General features: G+C 39.0%; 1 protein-coding gene across 4 annotated transcripts in view; it reads right to left on the bottom strand.

Moving 5' to 3' along the window:
• LOC122984593 (SPHK1 interactor, AKAP domain containing) overlaps positions 1 to 17,144 on the bottom strand; it is a 129,964-nt gene that overhangs the window by 36,949 nt on the left and 75,871 nt on the right. The window lies entirely within an intron of this gene.

Genomic DNA, 17,144 nt, shown 5'->3' with positions numbered 1-17,144 from the left:
CTGAGTGAGAAAAACTTTTTACAGACTCAATCAGCATAATAAATGTCTCCTGAAATATTTCTGCTGACTGTTTTGCTGTGTTCTTGTGTTTGTATATTAATAACAATCCAGCAATCCTTTTTTTGCCTCTGTAGGATTTTGGAGTTGACTGTAAGTGTGTCTTTCTTGATGTCTAGACTCCTGTTCTCTCTATGTAAGGGAATATGTGAACATTCTTGGCTTTTTCCTTGTTTTAAAAATGAGTGCCAATATTTTCACACCCAAATATTATATTTTAAAGTTTTAGATTTGTACATTGCATGTTGCTTGTTTTTGTACTGGTGTGTGGAACCTGAATCGATTTCACAGACAAAAACATCTTCTAACCCTTATTTCAGTGGGTGAAGGTCAAAATGATGGTTCAGCTCTTTCCTACTGACCTTTTTGTCTAAAATACCCTCAAACTTGCTCGTGCTCCTCACTGCTGTCTGTAAACTGTCCCTGCATCTGCCCCTAATTTTATGTATTTCAGTTGTTGCACCCTCAACAACTGAAATCTACTCCTTGATACTGCTTGTGTGATTATTTTGAAGCTTTCACATTAAATACACGAGAGCTGCAACAATGAGTCGAATCATTGACTATTAGATCGACAGAGAATTAATCGTCAACTATTTTGACAATTCAATCATTGTTTTAGTTCTTTTTTGAGCAAAAATACCCAAACTTTGCTCATTTCAACTTCTCAAAATATGAAGATTTGATGCTTTTCTTTGTCATACATGATTGCAAACTGAATATCTTTGAGTTTGGGACTGTTGGTCAGACAAAACAAGACATCTGAAAATTACAATTTACTTACATTTTATAGACAAAATGATTAATCAAGAAAATAACCAGCAGATTAATCAATAACAAAAATAATTGTTGGTTGCAGCCCTAGAATACAAAATATTCATTCAGTTAACAATGCAGATACAGACTGAATGTATCTGCATTGTGCTAGCCTCCCCTTTTCTATCAGTTACAATCAGAAACCAATACTTCTCAGAGTCTTTTATGAATATATATTAAGGATGACTGTCTAGACATCTTTTTCTACCTGCTGTAAGATTTTAATGAGATATTAGAATAGCCTATTATGGCACAAAAAGGGGGTAGATGAGGGTAGATATTCAAATATGCCATGTTCTGTTTTCTGTTCTTTTTCCATTTTTTCTCTGAAAAATGTCTCTTCTATCTATCTCCTTAGTTTTTATAGGGTGATTTATTTCCCTAACACTTATCCTTCCTTTTGTTTCTCACAGTTTTGATCACACTACAGCAACAGAAGCAGCCTTGACAGCTACCTGTATTTTCTTGACTATGTAGGAAATGTAACATGAGGATGTTGGAGCCAGTGCAGTAGAGGTTGTAGGAGGGATTGATGAAGGCTGCTGAGAGATGGAGGATGGCAGGAGAGGCGGTGATAGCACCACAGAGCTGTACTGTACTACAGTAGGAGTTGCTGGTGGTGACAGATTGCAGTTCCGGTCTGCTGCTGGGAGGACGCCTGCAGGTTTGGGCCAGACGCAGCCAGTGGCTATGTTCGAGCCAAGTCAGTGACAGGCCTGCTGACTAATAATATAATAATTGTATTTAATATTGTGAGTATGTACTTGGATACATAAATGAAAAAAACCCTCAAGTGTATTTGATTTAGCCTGAGAAGCAGCCTGTGGGGGTGATATCTGAACACAATGTGTAGAAACTGGACACAGTTTCTCCTCATGGCTTGATATTGAGTGTTTGACTGCTACATGTAGTCTGAGTCAGGACTTCACTGTCAGATCGCTAAGCTGCAAAGCTCATTGAAAACCTGAGCAGCAGGTGAATTGATTTCCTTAGGACTCTGTATAATCTCTCCCTCTCTCTGTCTCTCATCTCTGTCCCTGCTCCACTCTTTCCTCCTTCCCCTCTGAACGTGAACCTCTCTTTCATTCTCTCTATCCATCATTTTGGTTCCTCTTGGCAGTTGATTAACATCTTTCCACCCTAATCTTCCCCACACAGCAGAGAAATAGCCTTCTGACTTTCTAAAGACCCTTTAATCCAGGGGTCAACAACCTTTTGGATGTCCCTTGCCACTTTACAATGTTTAAAGAAAAATCTCAGACCTGAGTGCCGGTTCATTTTCATAATGAGCATTTATCTGTTTATTTATTTACTGCTGCTGCTTGTCTCCCCATCTAGATCCTGCATGCCAAAAGATCTGCATGTATTTTGTATAATGTGTGTACAATGGTGTATTTTGAGACTAATTAATTATTAATTTTAAATGAAATTGTTTGTTTAGTTCACCATTAGGCTATATTTAATGTTTATATATATATATATATATATATATATATGTATACATGAATTGCTCCATGTGCCGATGTTAATGGCATCACATGCCATGCCACATGTACCATGGGTTGCCGACCCCTGCTTTAATCTCACAGATGCGAGCAAAGATGAACACGCACATACAATGCATACTCACTGATGTTAGACAGACATATCAGTTGAATTACATATTTACTTATTTTGGCCTTAAATTGTTTAAATAAATTGATCCACCAATAAGTTGGTCTGCCAATCATGTAATTTAATGTTGTTATGACTGAAGTTCAATCATAACTGCTGACAAACAGAAATGAAAACTGCAGTGAAATGTTCCCTCCATACTGAATTGAATATTAAACTGAATCTTTAAAATTGTGCAATAACAGGGTATCAGTGTTATTTCTAGACCTATACAGTAGAAATAATATCATCATATATAATGCAACTCAGTGGAATTAAAACAATAAATTGCCTTTACAATATTTATCTTAATGTGAAGTGTTTGTTATTTTGTTGAACTAAATAATAGATGCAATCCAATACTACACCACAGACTACAGCCTCAAAAACTGCAGAGGAATTGAACCAAAGCTTTTCTAGAAAAAAAACAACAAATAAAACCCAAAAAAAACAAATGAAACATGGCTGCTGATTTCTTTGTTCATTTTTTATCAGTCAGCGTGAGGCGGCCACTGAGGGTGCAAACCTGTTTGGTCATTATGGACCAGGCTTCAGCAGCCATTGGCTGTAAGGATACAGAGGAAACACTGCCAACATCAAGAGAGAACTTAATTAACATTCTCAAATAACATGGAGAACAAATGGACTACCAGGTGCTTTTGACTCCACAATTCAATTATTGCTTCTTACTGGCAACAGACTCAGTGAAGGTCAACGCTGTGTCGTAATTATGGAGCACTATATGCAGTATAACAGCACTGAGGATTATTGAGAGACAAAGGGCTCTCTTTAAAAGGTTAACTATGCCGTCTGTGGTTATGTTTAATAAGCACAGTAAAGAAGGCAGCGTTTGCCTAATTAAGGGACTGTAAAACGTCAGCTGTTAAACATGAGGGAAATGTGGCACTGATGGAGATAATTACTGTGGAGCTGCCAACTGGATCTTTCTGAGCTATTAGTATGAGCAACAAAAGTCATAGTGACCCCATCTCCATGATACTGTGTCTTATAGATGCTCTTAGATGTTAAGAAATACCTTTTATAAGATATTAAATATATATTGTTTGTGTTTTCACTGGCACTGTGTTTCACAGCTTCTCAATATTACATTTTGTACTGAATATTCACTGTGTAATAAACCTTTGATTATCCGTTCAATAGGAAAATATTAGTGCCTAATAACCATGTAAATGCTTAATACGATTGTTTCTCTCTGGTTGGAATAAATATATTCTTTCTGCATGTTTGCCCCACGTGGTGGCAACATTAGGTGATGTGAACAAGTTTCTGGGAGACAGAAACATGGCGCTTACAAAACAAAACTGATCTGTGGCCGATACAACTTAAAAGATTTAAGGACTGTTGAACTCCTTTGATGGTCGAAGGGCTCGAAATGAGTTGTTCAAACAAGTGTTTGAAAAGATGAATGAAGCCGCAACCACTTTTTCTTCTTGGTCTTCTGTTATATTTCTGGCAGATTAGAAGCTTCACAGCGGGTGGAACCACTTTGTGCATGTCTAAAAAGTTATATTCTGATTAAATGCTTTGGGGCATGTAAACGCACATCTTATCGGATCACTTTATTTAGCATTGATGTAAACAGTTAAGTTGGAATCTCTAATCAGAATGATTTCAATCAAGTTGAAGAAATATTGTCCATGTAACCGCAGCTAAGTTGGTCTGTAAGCCGGTCCACCACTTTGGTCCAGACTGAAATATCTAAACAACTTTTGGATGGATTGCCATTAAAATTGGTGACTTCAGTGATCTACTGACTTTTCCTCTAGCACCACAATGAGGTTGACTTGTGGTTTTGAATGAAATGTCTTGACAGCTGTTGGATGGATCGTCTTGAAATTAGGTACACACATTCATGTTCCCTCGTTGATGAATTGTAGTAACTTTAGTGATCACTAGTTTTGCTCATCAAGTCAAAATTTTAATTTGTCTAATAGTCTGGTTTATGACCAAATACCTGCAAATCTGATGACATTCCCATCAGCCTCAGCTGTACTTTTTGTTAAGTGCAAATGTTAGCATGCTAATATGCTAAGATGGAGAACATGGTGAACATTATATCTACTAAATATCATGATGTTAACATTGTCATTGTAAGCATGTTAGCATGCTGAAGTTGGCATTTAGCTCAGTACACGCTGTGCCTCAATACTGCGTGGCTGGCAGCTCAATAGCATGGCTGTAGACTCTTAGTTATGTTTGTTTATGTCTCAACTTTGTCTGATACTGTACACATACAGCAGATCAGTATGAAAAAATCCTAAACTGTCTGTCTCACTGCAAAATAATCCAAATACTGTTGCTAAAAATGTGCCTTTGATTGATGATGATGTCCTTGGCACTCTGTTTAAATTCAGTTTCTCTAAACTAGAAGGCACTCAATAAAAATTGCTCCAAGCAATCCTGTTTAGCAGTCCAACTTGGACGTCCCAGATAAAAGAATTTACAACCTGCACATGAGAACAAGAAATGTCTAATGGCAAAAATCCCAAATCTGAATCACCTGCTACTTGGGCAGAAGGCAGTCTATCCATCACTGCAAAAGGCAGTCTATGAATCACATTTAAGCCAAATCCATTTGTAACAGTTCCTTGTACCTTGGTAGGAGACAAGTGGACAAGTGACAACAAAACCTTTTGGCGTTGTTAGAAAGAGGTAATTAGGGGAAATTTAAAAGAAACCCAACCCTGCATGGTGAAAACAGAAGTCAGTAAGGTAGAATACAAATTTCTGGGGGTAAGCATCAGATGGCACTGACAGAACAAAGGAATTTGCAGATGAAGTCAGGTCGGGCTGAAGGGGAGAGCGAGAACTGGGTCTGGATTAACAAGATAATTACCAGACGCAAGGAAGATGCATTTAATAATTCATGTCTGAGGATTTCATGGTTCAGTCTCAATGGACAATGGCTATTGAGATTAAAGAGCGCTCCGTCTTACTTTTCCATGTGTACACACACACATAGTGCAGACGTACACATGCACGTATGATATTTGATCAACCATTACTAGACTATAGGAAATGACCTCCAGCAGATCAATAACATGGAGCTCATACCTTATTTCTAAAGCGCACTTAATTACCTGAGGACAGAGAAAAAACTGCACACATAGTCCTCCACCTTCATTGGTGGAAACAGTGATTCATAATTTATCACCACCTATTAAATCTGTGATCAATTAAGACCACAGTGAATGAGGTGCTGGACTGGAACAACAGGCAGGACTCAAGTTGCAGCTGCCTTTAGCACAAAGTAATGTACTGGCAGCTGGCTACAGTACAAGTGAGTTATGACTGGTCTGGAAGAGGCGTTAGTGGTAAAGATTTCCACAGTTTAAAAATTCATGAAGAAATGGAAAAGCCATGAATGGCGCGGGCCCAGCCGTAAACAGTGTGATCAATGCTTGCAATGTGAAGGGCTAAATTTAGCCATGCCTTACACTCCGTCTCACAAGCCTGGTTTATCAGTATCATTTATTAAAATCTGTGACAGGCTGGACATCGCAGCTGCAGGGAAAAGGGCCTTTCTGGCTGCTCAGGAGGCATGAAATCACCTGGTGAGGGTGGGGATAATACAGATGAATAAACTCTGAGTGGGAATATCAATCTTAGGGAAACATCTGTCCTTAGCGAGGGAGAGAGCTGCTGCTGCTGACTCATTCTCTCCTTCTGTCCCCCTCCTTATTGCTTCATCACATATAAACCGTCTTTCCTCAGCTCCCCTGTTTTTGCCCCTTTGGTTGTTTTTTTTTATTTATTTTTTGCTCCCATCTGATATGGCCTGGTAATGTGCTTTCATGTTTCAGTAAAGATTTACTGATTATACAATATTCTTCATCCCTGCCAAAGAAGTGGGAAGTGGATGAACCTTGGAGACCTTTTTTATTATTGCAATAACAGTCTTTCTGCTGTAGTTTGTACGGTCATAACTTGGGAAAGAGAGCAATCATCCACCAACATTCAAAACATATTGCATGTCAATGACTGTTTGAAGCCCCTACAACAATTTCACAGCAGACAAAGGTTACCCCACTTATCAGATGTTTAAAAACAGCCATCTTAAGAAAAATCAAGGTCAAAAATCTGGAATAATTTTCAATATTATTACATTAAACTGTCCTTTCCCCCCTATTTAACTAAGATTTTTATCCTTAAAACATAAGTACAGTGGAAAAATAAAAGACACACAAGATTTTCTGCAAACATTTTGTGAACTTCTGTTTGAATCTTTATGACTGATATTTATTTTCTTAGGCCACTAACACGTTAATGCATGGATGTCAGAGGTTATACAATCGGGGATGATGAATAGTCAATAGACTGAAAAATTTTAATAGAAGTTAAAAACTCTGCTGATGGTGGGTCTGCTCTGCAGAATTAATCAGCATAATAATATTGTAATAGAATAATAATAATATTGCTGTAGAAAAAAACACTGACTTTGGCCCTTATATAAAAAGAGACTGTCCTCCCCAGAAAAACAACACAATAGTACTACATATAGTTATGTTTGAGTGACAGATGTCATTTAGTGGCCGTAGTAATTATGACCCAGAGCAGTGGTGCAGTACAGTATATATTTTCTTTATTAGTACAATTTTCCTTATTTGGAGGAGCTGAGGTTGATGGAGGCATTAACCTAACAGCGGACTTTGCTAAAGGACACTGCTGTTCTTGTTTCCAACTGCAAGTTGGGAAAGTTTTCTAGAATCCGTAACTACTATCGTACCTGAACTTTAACACTGTAGTTATTATTGCCAAACCATGATCTAAACCTGACCAAGTGGTTTTTGTGCCTAAATCTAACCAGACCTTAACCAGTGTTGTTACATCATAAAATATCATTTTTTAACAGTGATTTGTAACGTTTTTGGAAAGCACAGACAAACGATGTTGTCCGATTATTGCCGATAGGGGTGCCAGATTAGGAAACACTCCTATGTCTCATTCTGGAGTGCACATGGTCAAACAACGTATTTGGTCATTTAACTTGGAGGACTTGTTGTTAGAAGAGATATTAGCGTATTTTGTATGTGAACCTGTAAACCCAGAACTACTTAAACTAGTATGCTGAATTCAAGTCATAACCAATCCCTCATAACTTACCTTGTCCAAACTCAAGACCAGAGCTAGCTGAGATGGTCATTTTTTACAATATAGCAGTGTGGACACCCTGACAGTGTAACAGTCAGTGTTTGCTGAAGAAACACTTTAACTGAATGACTGATGCTTTCTTAGAGTGTGTGTTCAGCCCAGTGGAAAGACTGCAAACACTGAATGAAAATACTCACAGTACATACTGTTGTTTGGATAGGATGGCCTTCCTCCACCTCTCCTTTGCTCTCCCTGCTTCCCCTTTTTCCCTTGCTAGAGATGACTTAGTGCTCCTAATCAGCAATCATTTGAAAGGTCATGAATGAGACGCCCATGGGAGAGACTGTGGGCTGAAAGCTAACAGTTTGTCCCAGTCAACTGGTGCACTGAGGTGGCAGCTCCTGAGATGTAGTTTAACGAAATTGGCTTGAAACCCCCTTCACTGTGGGCTAATGTTCCTCTTTTCACCCTTGCGACTGTGTCATGATCATTTTTGAGGCAATTATTATAAACAGAAATAGTAAGGCCATTATTCTAATTCTTTGATCACAGTGGGTCTCCACCTCTCAATTATTATCAAAGGAACTTAATAGGCCTTTTTACAGAGGACACTTTGACAATTCACAGTAGCAAAAGCAAAGGTGTGAATAATAAAGTTAGTGACTGCTGAATTCCTTTTAGCTACTTCAGTTTCAGTGTCCTAGTGTTGTGCATGCTGGGTCACTGTCACACTGTCTTGACTTACTGTGACACTTAAATGGGGCCATTGTTAATGTCATATGTAACACCTTTGCTTTTCCTACTAAGACAAGTCAAAATGTCTGCTGTGAAAAAGGCCTTTGCCTCACGTGTTTGAGAGTTTGATGTTGCTAATATTACATATTTATGACATATGACATATATAACATAAGTTAATGTTTTGTGTTAATGCTTTCAATCGAGCAGACACATCCATATATTACAGCTTATAAAGAGCTATATTCAAGAAAAAACTGACATTTGGGGAAAGAATGAAACCACTCACTGGAGCCGATTATCTTAACTTTAAAGCTCACTAATGAACACATTACATCTTGATTGTTTAATCCGTACAAAAACTCAAGTGTAAAAATGACAAATTGTATTTGAATATATTATTGTGCGCGTGACACGCGCATCTCACACAAGCTGTGTGGCTTGTGTGAGACCTGCTCACAACTACGCTCAGCTGTTGTGAAGCTGCTTTGTTTTTTTGAACAAACTAAGTCTCACACTGTGTTGACACTGCATTTTTCAACATGCTCTGAACTTGTAAAATCAAAATGCCCATATAGTCATGTGCAGAATGGCCTCAGAGCCAATCTGTGTGCAGAGATGCAGGAACAGATGGCTGAAGCCAGATTTACTCAGGCGTCCAACTGTCTACAACCACAATGTTGTCTCCCTCAATACAGATAACAACAGTGTCCATCTGATCCCTACAACCACACAGCATCTGCTCATGCATTCTGGTGTGTGTGTGTCTGTGTTTGTGTCTCTCTATATATATGTTTATACAGTTGGCGAGTGTGTGCTTGTTCATGCACTTTTGTGTTGCTTTTGCATGTTCCAGAGTATCTATACAGTATGTGAAGTATGATAGTTTTTGTGTATACAAGTGCATATGTTCCTCCCTGCTCTCATATAGTTAAATGCCTTATTGTGATACCATCAGAGACATCTATGATTAATGACAGACTACAAAAGTTTGAAAACCAACTTACAGAGGGAAATAGACAAGTGTAAGAGGGACAGGTGGGTAAGAGGAGAGGATGTGGAACAAGAGAAAGGGAGTTGAAAGTGAGATAGCATAAGTAGTGAATGAACCCCCATCCAAAAAAATGTTTCTTACAACATTTTTGAAAAGCACTTCAACCACTCAATGAACTTAATGAACTTACTACACTATAAAAAAACAACAATAAACCTGAGGGTCATGTCCCCTGCTTACTTCAAAACACAGCAGCCAATTCATCCCATATACACACACATTCATAAGCAAACTCTACTGGCAGCCATCAGTGGGAAAAAGACCCTCTCTGCCTCTAATGACCTTTGGTCCTGCTTCTTATTATTCCTGGTCCTCAATGTAGCCAGCCGGCATGCCCTGCAGTCACTTTGACATGGATCCTCACATACCTGACACTGTACGAATACTGTAGATCACTATTCATGATTTCACTCTCCCTTCAGTAAACACAGACCTCCCAACATGTGCTTTATACATCCCAGTTGTTTCTGCTCTCTCCCAATAATTTTACTGGCCATGTTTGTAATTCTGGACAGTCTATTTTTGTTATTAGCCTCCAGGTGCCCATACCATGTACACATATTAAAAGCTAAAACAATTTCAACAAGACTTCTGTAAACAGTCTCTAAAATGTTCTTGCTTATATTGTATGAATCCAATTTCGGGATTAGATACAAGCGCTGCATTGCTTTTTAAAAAATGTATTCTGTGTTGGCTTAAAGTGTGTTAAAAAAAGGTTCATAAATATTTAAAGTCCTCTACTGCTTCAATAGGCTGATCATAATTAAAACGTGTGGAAAATAATGGCAGGCACTGTGGTGACTCACAATAACCAGCTCCTTGGTCTTATTTTCATTAATAAAAAGGGCACTGTCTTCACACCACTTATTAAGCTCACCAATATGGTGGAAATATGTGGACTGAAACAACTGGGCTACAATTTTATCTGTAAAAGAAAAATAGAATTAATTTGTTTTATGAACTGTGTACCACAAGGGATTGTAAATATCTTGTTTATTAGAATGACCAAATTTCATTTACTGTCTGTGCAGCATAATCATAGAAAGAAGTGGCAATAGAACATGAAAAATGGAATTAAAGTATACAGCACTGCAATTACTTAAAAGTTATTTTTAAGTTAAGTTATTGGCTCAAGGGATAGCATTATCATTAAGTCCCCTGCTTTGGTTGGATGGGTTGATTGGATGGGTAGCCATGAAATCTGGTACAGTTGCTCCATTTTCACCACAGAATGATTTGTAACAACTTTATGTCTCATCTAGCAGTCAAAAGGGCAATTTACCAAGTTCTTTGATTTATTGCAAATATCTGGAAAACTTAACACTTTGCCAACAGCCTCAGCTGAACTTTGCATAAATGCACAGGTTTAAATAACAACATTAACGATGGCTTAATTCCATTAATTGTCCCAGTAAGTCACATCAGTGACTGAGCATGCACAATACCAGATCCCTGGAACTGGCTCATCTAAATGCAATGAAGTCTTCATAAATGTTATTAAGACCACTTGTGCTTTTCCTGCTTTGACAATTCAAAATGTCTGTGTGAAAAGGGTCTATTAGCAAATGTTAGTATGCTAACAAGCTAAACGGAGATGGTGAACATGGTAAACATTATACCTGCTTAACATCAGCATGTCAGCATTTAGTTTAAAGCACCACACAGAACTGCCAGTGTGGCTACACACTCTTAGGGACAGATCAACTGCAGCTTTTGCGCCTGTTTTTTCAGATACGCATATCTATCAAACAGACACGACAGGCTGGAGTTGCAATTTGTGTGATTGTCTGCGAGATTTGCCTCTGTCCTCATTACATATGCATTTAAGGGAGGATTGTGCAAAAAATCAGAGGAGACATGTTAACAGAGGTTGCACAAATAAATAAATGACAGTATGAAGTTGTCCAACTCTAACCTATTATGAAGAATACGGCTGAAACGCCTCTCGATTAAAAGTTACATTTTGATCGATGCAGCTGTCTATACAGCATAACACCGTTGGCATTGCGTGAGCAGCATGTTAGCAGAGAAGCAGCAGCAGCTAGTGCTCAGTTTGTCTGCCTGGATGCACTCAAGCACAGAGAGTGTTGTCAGAGCCCAACACACACATAAAGTGAGAGTGAAACATTACATGGCCTGTGGAGACTGTACTAATTAAAATGGAAGCATATCTGTTCCATCAGACGTGTGAGATGAATGACTGGAAAATGTGGCTTAAACACTTTCTGCGTACACACAGCATAGTGTCGGTTTATGCTTGATCAGAAGTTTGTGTGATGTGTTTTCCAACCATATCGGAAATTGAAAGTGTTTATAGTTGTTCAGTAGGCTACATTCAGAGTAAAAAGTTGGCCAATCACAGCATGAAGTGGGTGTGAATGTCAGATTGTTGTTTTGGAAATTTACAGAAATGGCAAGAGGAGACCCTGAGCATGAATCCCTCCCTGCGCCAGTCAGTGAGACTGTTCTTCTGTCTTGGTCTTCCTCCATCAGACCAGATATTGTTCTCCAGCCTCTTGCCTCTTCACAATTTCACCCTGGTGAGCCTCGCTTCACTCACACGGGCAGTTTGTTAGAATGTAATAGATGAGAAAGGATTGTGAAATGACGATATTGCAGCAGAGGTAATCACAAAATGGTATATCACTGAAAACACCAGTTAAATGTTTATTCAAGCTTTCTTTTCCACACCCACTCCTGACTGAGACCCTTGGTTTCAGTCTGATTCTACAATCACAAATGTTATTGATGTCATTGCACCCAATAATGTGAAGGTGGTCTCTGGTAAGAAAAGATCTCCATGGAGAAATGCCACGCTGGTAAGAATAGAAAAAAGAGAGTGTTGAAAAGCTGAGCACAGGTGGCAAAAAACAAATCTCCATCCCTATGACATCTATAAAGATAGACTTTGCATTTATAATTTGGAACTGAGAATGCAAGGCGGTCCTTTTTCTCTGACATCATCGCCAAAAACAATAATAATGCACGCACCTTGTTTGCTACTGTCGACAGGCTAACAAACCCTCCTGTGTCAGTCGCCTCTGAACTTCTGTCTACCAGGGCCTGTAATGAATTTGCCTCCTTCACGGACAAAATTCAGAAAATTAGACAAGCAGTCAGTGCCTCCATATCAGGTACAGTAAATGTGTTGTCCACGTGTCGACTTAAAATCAATTCAAATACCATAACACAATTTTATCCAATCAACCATAAAAACTTGGAGCACATTATACAACATCTGAAATCCTCCTTCTGCTGCCTTGATGTTCTGCCAACAGGCTTTTCAAAAAATGTTTTAAATTGAATGGCCTCAGATCTTCTATAAAGTGCAGTCATCAAGCTACTCTTAAAAAAGAACAATTCCTCTTAAGAAATTGATCGGACAGCTGCAGTTGATTTCTGCTGTTCGAATCCTCACTAAGACCAAGAAAGTGGATCACATCACTCCAGCTCTCAGATCTTTACACTGGCTTCCTGTCTGTCAATGAATTGATTTCAAAATACTAATGTTGGTTTATAAAGCACTGACTGGTTTAGAGCCCAAATACATTTCTGATCTGCATAACCATCCAGACCTCTCAGATCATCTGGGACAGGTCTGCTTCCTGTCCCCAGAGTCAGAACTAAACATGGAGAAGCAGTGTTTAGTTTTTATGCACAAAATATCTGGAACAAACTCCCAGAAAACTGCAGATCTGCTGCAACTCTCAGTTCTTTTAAAGTAAGGCTGAAGACTTTTCTGTTTGCTGCTGCTTTTGATTAATTTCTTGCAATGCACTGTAACTTTTATTCTTGTATTTTATCCTATTCTATTTCAGCTTATGTTTATTTTCTATTCTGTTAACTCTTTAAAAACTATTTTTTATTGTTTTAAATGTCCTTTTATAATGTGTTCCTTTTGCACTGTCTTATAGCTTTTAATGTTTTATGTAAGGCACTTTGAATTGCTTCGTTGAAGTGTGTTATACAAATAAACTTGCCTTGCCTTGCAACAGCCACTCCACTGGCCTGGCAAGACCACTGGGGATAGTAAATGTAATACAGTCTCGTTATTTCTCCCTCCAGCTGCCACCCTTTTCTTTTCTGTCCAGCAAGAAACTGTATCGCAGCTTCCATGGACACACAAATCACACTCACACTGTATCTGATCTGCTGCTAAAGTTTCCAAACAGTTTCCTTGACCCCGGTGGTAAACTTAGAGGTGTGATGTTGGCACAACACTCATAACTGAGCCTTTCTCACCTCCCACCATCAACTGGAAAAGTCAAAGTCACTCTTTTTGTCCCTCTGCTAAATGCTATAATCTTTTTTTTTTTTTTACAGAAGAAAAAGGGTTTGCAGTAGAGTGTTGAAATGAGTGCAGCAATACAGTCTGTAAAACCAAGAGCTTAAAGAAAACTGTTTACTACCAATAGAGAAATACATTCTGTCTAAACTGATAACTCCAACACTGCTATACTGCTTAATATCCAAGTTCTTAACCTTTTATGTATCTATTGGATCTACATAGCTGTCTGAAATCTGATAGGTGGACGATAGACGTGAAAGAAAGTGAGTCAGATGGAAGATGGAGGAAGGGCATGGAAGCTGAGAGAAGCTAGATAAAGTGATGGCAGCGTGGCTGGAAGGCGCAAGCCCATTAGCATTGTTCTGCTTAATGGTGAACTCATTCATGCAAAGAGAGAGACAGAGAGGGAGATGGAGAAAGGGGGGAAAAAGAGACAGAGAAAATCATTGCTGATTTACACCTGCTGTTAGAAGCCCCATCTTCTCTCTGATTAGTCTACTTCAGACACAGCCCCCTGAGCACTGATTACATGCTTACACCATCAGACACCTGCACACCAGGCAACAACGACAGCTCTGCTTACTATACTTCCATGAAGAGCCCTTGATTTGAGACTGTTTCAGAGCAAGCAAGTACACTGACTTTAATACCAGTGGCTATTTCCCCAAAGAATTTGTCAGCTCCTAGAACAGCGAGCCGGAGTGTCATACCATACAATGTGGGATCACTGCCAAGTACGTCTGTTTTTCTGTTCAACTTGACATTAGACAGTGTAGATTGATATAAATGTGCTCAAAGTTTGTGCGCAAAATGCTTGACTCAGGATTTTAAGCTGCATATACAACAAGAGTGCTGAGTCCAGTCTAGCTGGTGGTGTTATATCACATACCGCTCATCTTTTACTTTGGATAGGTAAGCTTATGCTGTCTTATAGATAGTAGGGTTCTACAGGTTAGACTTTAACACGCTGTAAAATATGGGTTTATGGTAGATGGCGGGCAATGAGTGGATAGCCAGCAAATGCAATGAAATGAGTTTACCTTGTAAACACACACACACACACACACACACACACACCACATGCATCTAGTATTAATTTTTTATTATTTTGTTCATGTTGTTGTTTCGTTTGTGTTACTGTCCTGTGTCATACGTTCATGTGAATCACTTATCACATTAAATTTGTGTTAATCACATATCTTGCACTGAATAAAGGAAAAAAATTAAATTTAAAAAAGACCAGTTAGGACAAATAGACCCACATTAACACCTGTGCACACATACAATTCGTTGTTCTCCTAAAGTACAGTTTGACCTACAATTATCTTCTGCCCTACTTCACTCTGTCCCAGGTTATTCAGCCAGAATAATCTCAGTGCATCTGAAGCAGGTGTTCCTGTTGCCCTTCACCATTTATCACCTCTGTCCTTCACACTGCTCCCTTGAAGCCTGTTCTGAACATTTGCATGATGCTGCTGTTCATGCTGATGTTCACCCATGGAGTGATGTTCATATTTTACAAGGAAAGGTCAAGGTTTTTACAGGTCAAGTGTTGTTTCTGCTTAATATTGCCTTCAATCTCAATTTACATTTGAATCAATGGGTAATGCATTGAGGGATTTCCATATCTTGTCATATCCATGGTTGGATTAAACACTACAAGAGGTGTTCCTCCATGGCAGCCATGACATTCAGCTGAAACCCCACATAAGTTTCTGTTGCTTCCCACTGCTGAGCATATGCATTAGTCTCTCTCTGGTTTGCCTGGCTGACTCCTGGCCCACATAAATGATACAAAAAACTCAGACAAACATTTTCCCCACAAAGTACAAACAAATGACCCGCAGCAGCACATTATTCTAATGTCAGCTGCTGCCAATGTTAAGTTACCAACAACAAAAGCTCCTCCGCCTCCCCTCTAATGTTAGATAACAACGCACGCTCTTTTCACCATCTGTCCCATTTATTTCTCTGTCTGACTCCGGGGTCGTGGCACCTGTTATCCAGGCCGTGCTGCTGAGACATTGGTGCTGTTGCAGATGATGAGGTGTCTCTCGGAGGCCTGTGCTCTCTCAGCAGCCTGGCATCCATTAGTGCTTTATGACCAGCTCTCTGGCTCAGCAGTCCCAGTGCATGCAGAAGTGCTTGCCTTTTCATTTTCCTCTCTCACTCTCTCCCTAACCTAAGTCCTTGGGGGACACTGACTGGGGCCCATATGATAAATTGCAGCAATTAAGTATTGTAATCACCCCCCAACTGGATACAGATGTTAATGAGGTAGAGCAACAAAGTGTGCCCCCATGTGGAGGGGAGGAAAAAGGCTTTAGTGATACCAGGGACGGCTATTTCTATGCGTTTAGGGTGTAGTGGAAAAGGGTGATGTATGCAGCAACAACAGAAAAATAGAATGAATGGATTTTGCAATTAAACAATTGAAATTTGTGAGGCAGCACAGAAAGGTAAAGTGGATTCCAGCATTAGTCTTTGTATAATAACAGATGCCAGAGTATCCACTCACTATGTATCAGTCAAAGACTTTTCACTGATCTACAAAATAATGTTTGAAGAAGTCCTACAACTCATAACCTGGAGTTTTTTTGTTTTTTTCCCCCAATAGGCTGCACATATTTCTCTATAGAGTTCACTTTTTCAAAACTCATCACAGAGTCAGCACAACAGCAGAGAATGTCGACTGAACTGTGGATCAGTTTTTATTGCTTTGACACAAAATGCACCCAATTACCACAAACTGTGAATTTATGGCACATGTTCTTATAGTACAACATAACATGAAATTACTGTGAACTAGACTACAATTTGCCACATTTTGCTTCATCTTCAATCCCATGCAAAATTTATGACCACCGGCCATATGATGATGCCCCTCTTGGTTGCAATGAATGCGGAATACATACTTGGACATATCTTACTTTCTTCGTAAACTCACATCTTTTTGGAGTCAGATCATTTTTTTCTGTTTTTTAAATCAGTTATTCAGAGCGTCATGCTGTACTGCAGTAAGGCCTGGCTCAGCAGCCTATCTGAGAAACTTAAAACTAAACTATTTAATCATAAATCCAAATTTTGATTACTGGCCAACATTTGGCACACTCCTTTCAAGTAGCTCACAACAAGAGCATACTCAGACTTGCTTCTGACTCCTTGCATGTTTTAAACAGAGAATACCAACTTCTGCCCTCTAATAGGCAATTTAAAGTCCCTCAATTTAAACACAACAGACAGAAGAACTCTTTAATACATGATAATTAAGTCATATCGTATCATACTGTATCTATGGAGGATTGTCAGGTCTGCAAAAACTATTGATCAGGCGCATTGCAAGCGAGGACATAAGGTGTGATGTGGATGAGACCAAATGCAGAAGACAGAGTTGACTAGTGCTGCTATATTTCTATATTCTGTAGCTAC

Source organism: Thunnus albacares, chromosome 6 (genome assembly GCF_914725855.1).
Source record: "Thunnus albacares chromosome 6, fThuAlb1.1, whole genome shotgun sequence".
Classification (NCBI taxonomy): Eukaryota; Metazoa; Chordata; class Actinopteri; order Scombriformes; family Scombridae; genus Thunnus; species Thunnus albacares.
Note: the sequence above shows the minus strand (reverse complement) of the source record. Positions and strands in the feature narration are given on the sequence as shown.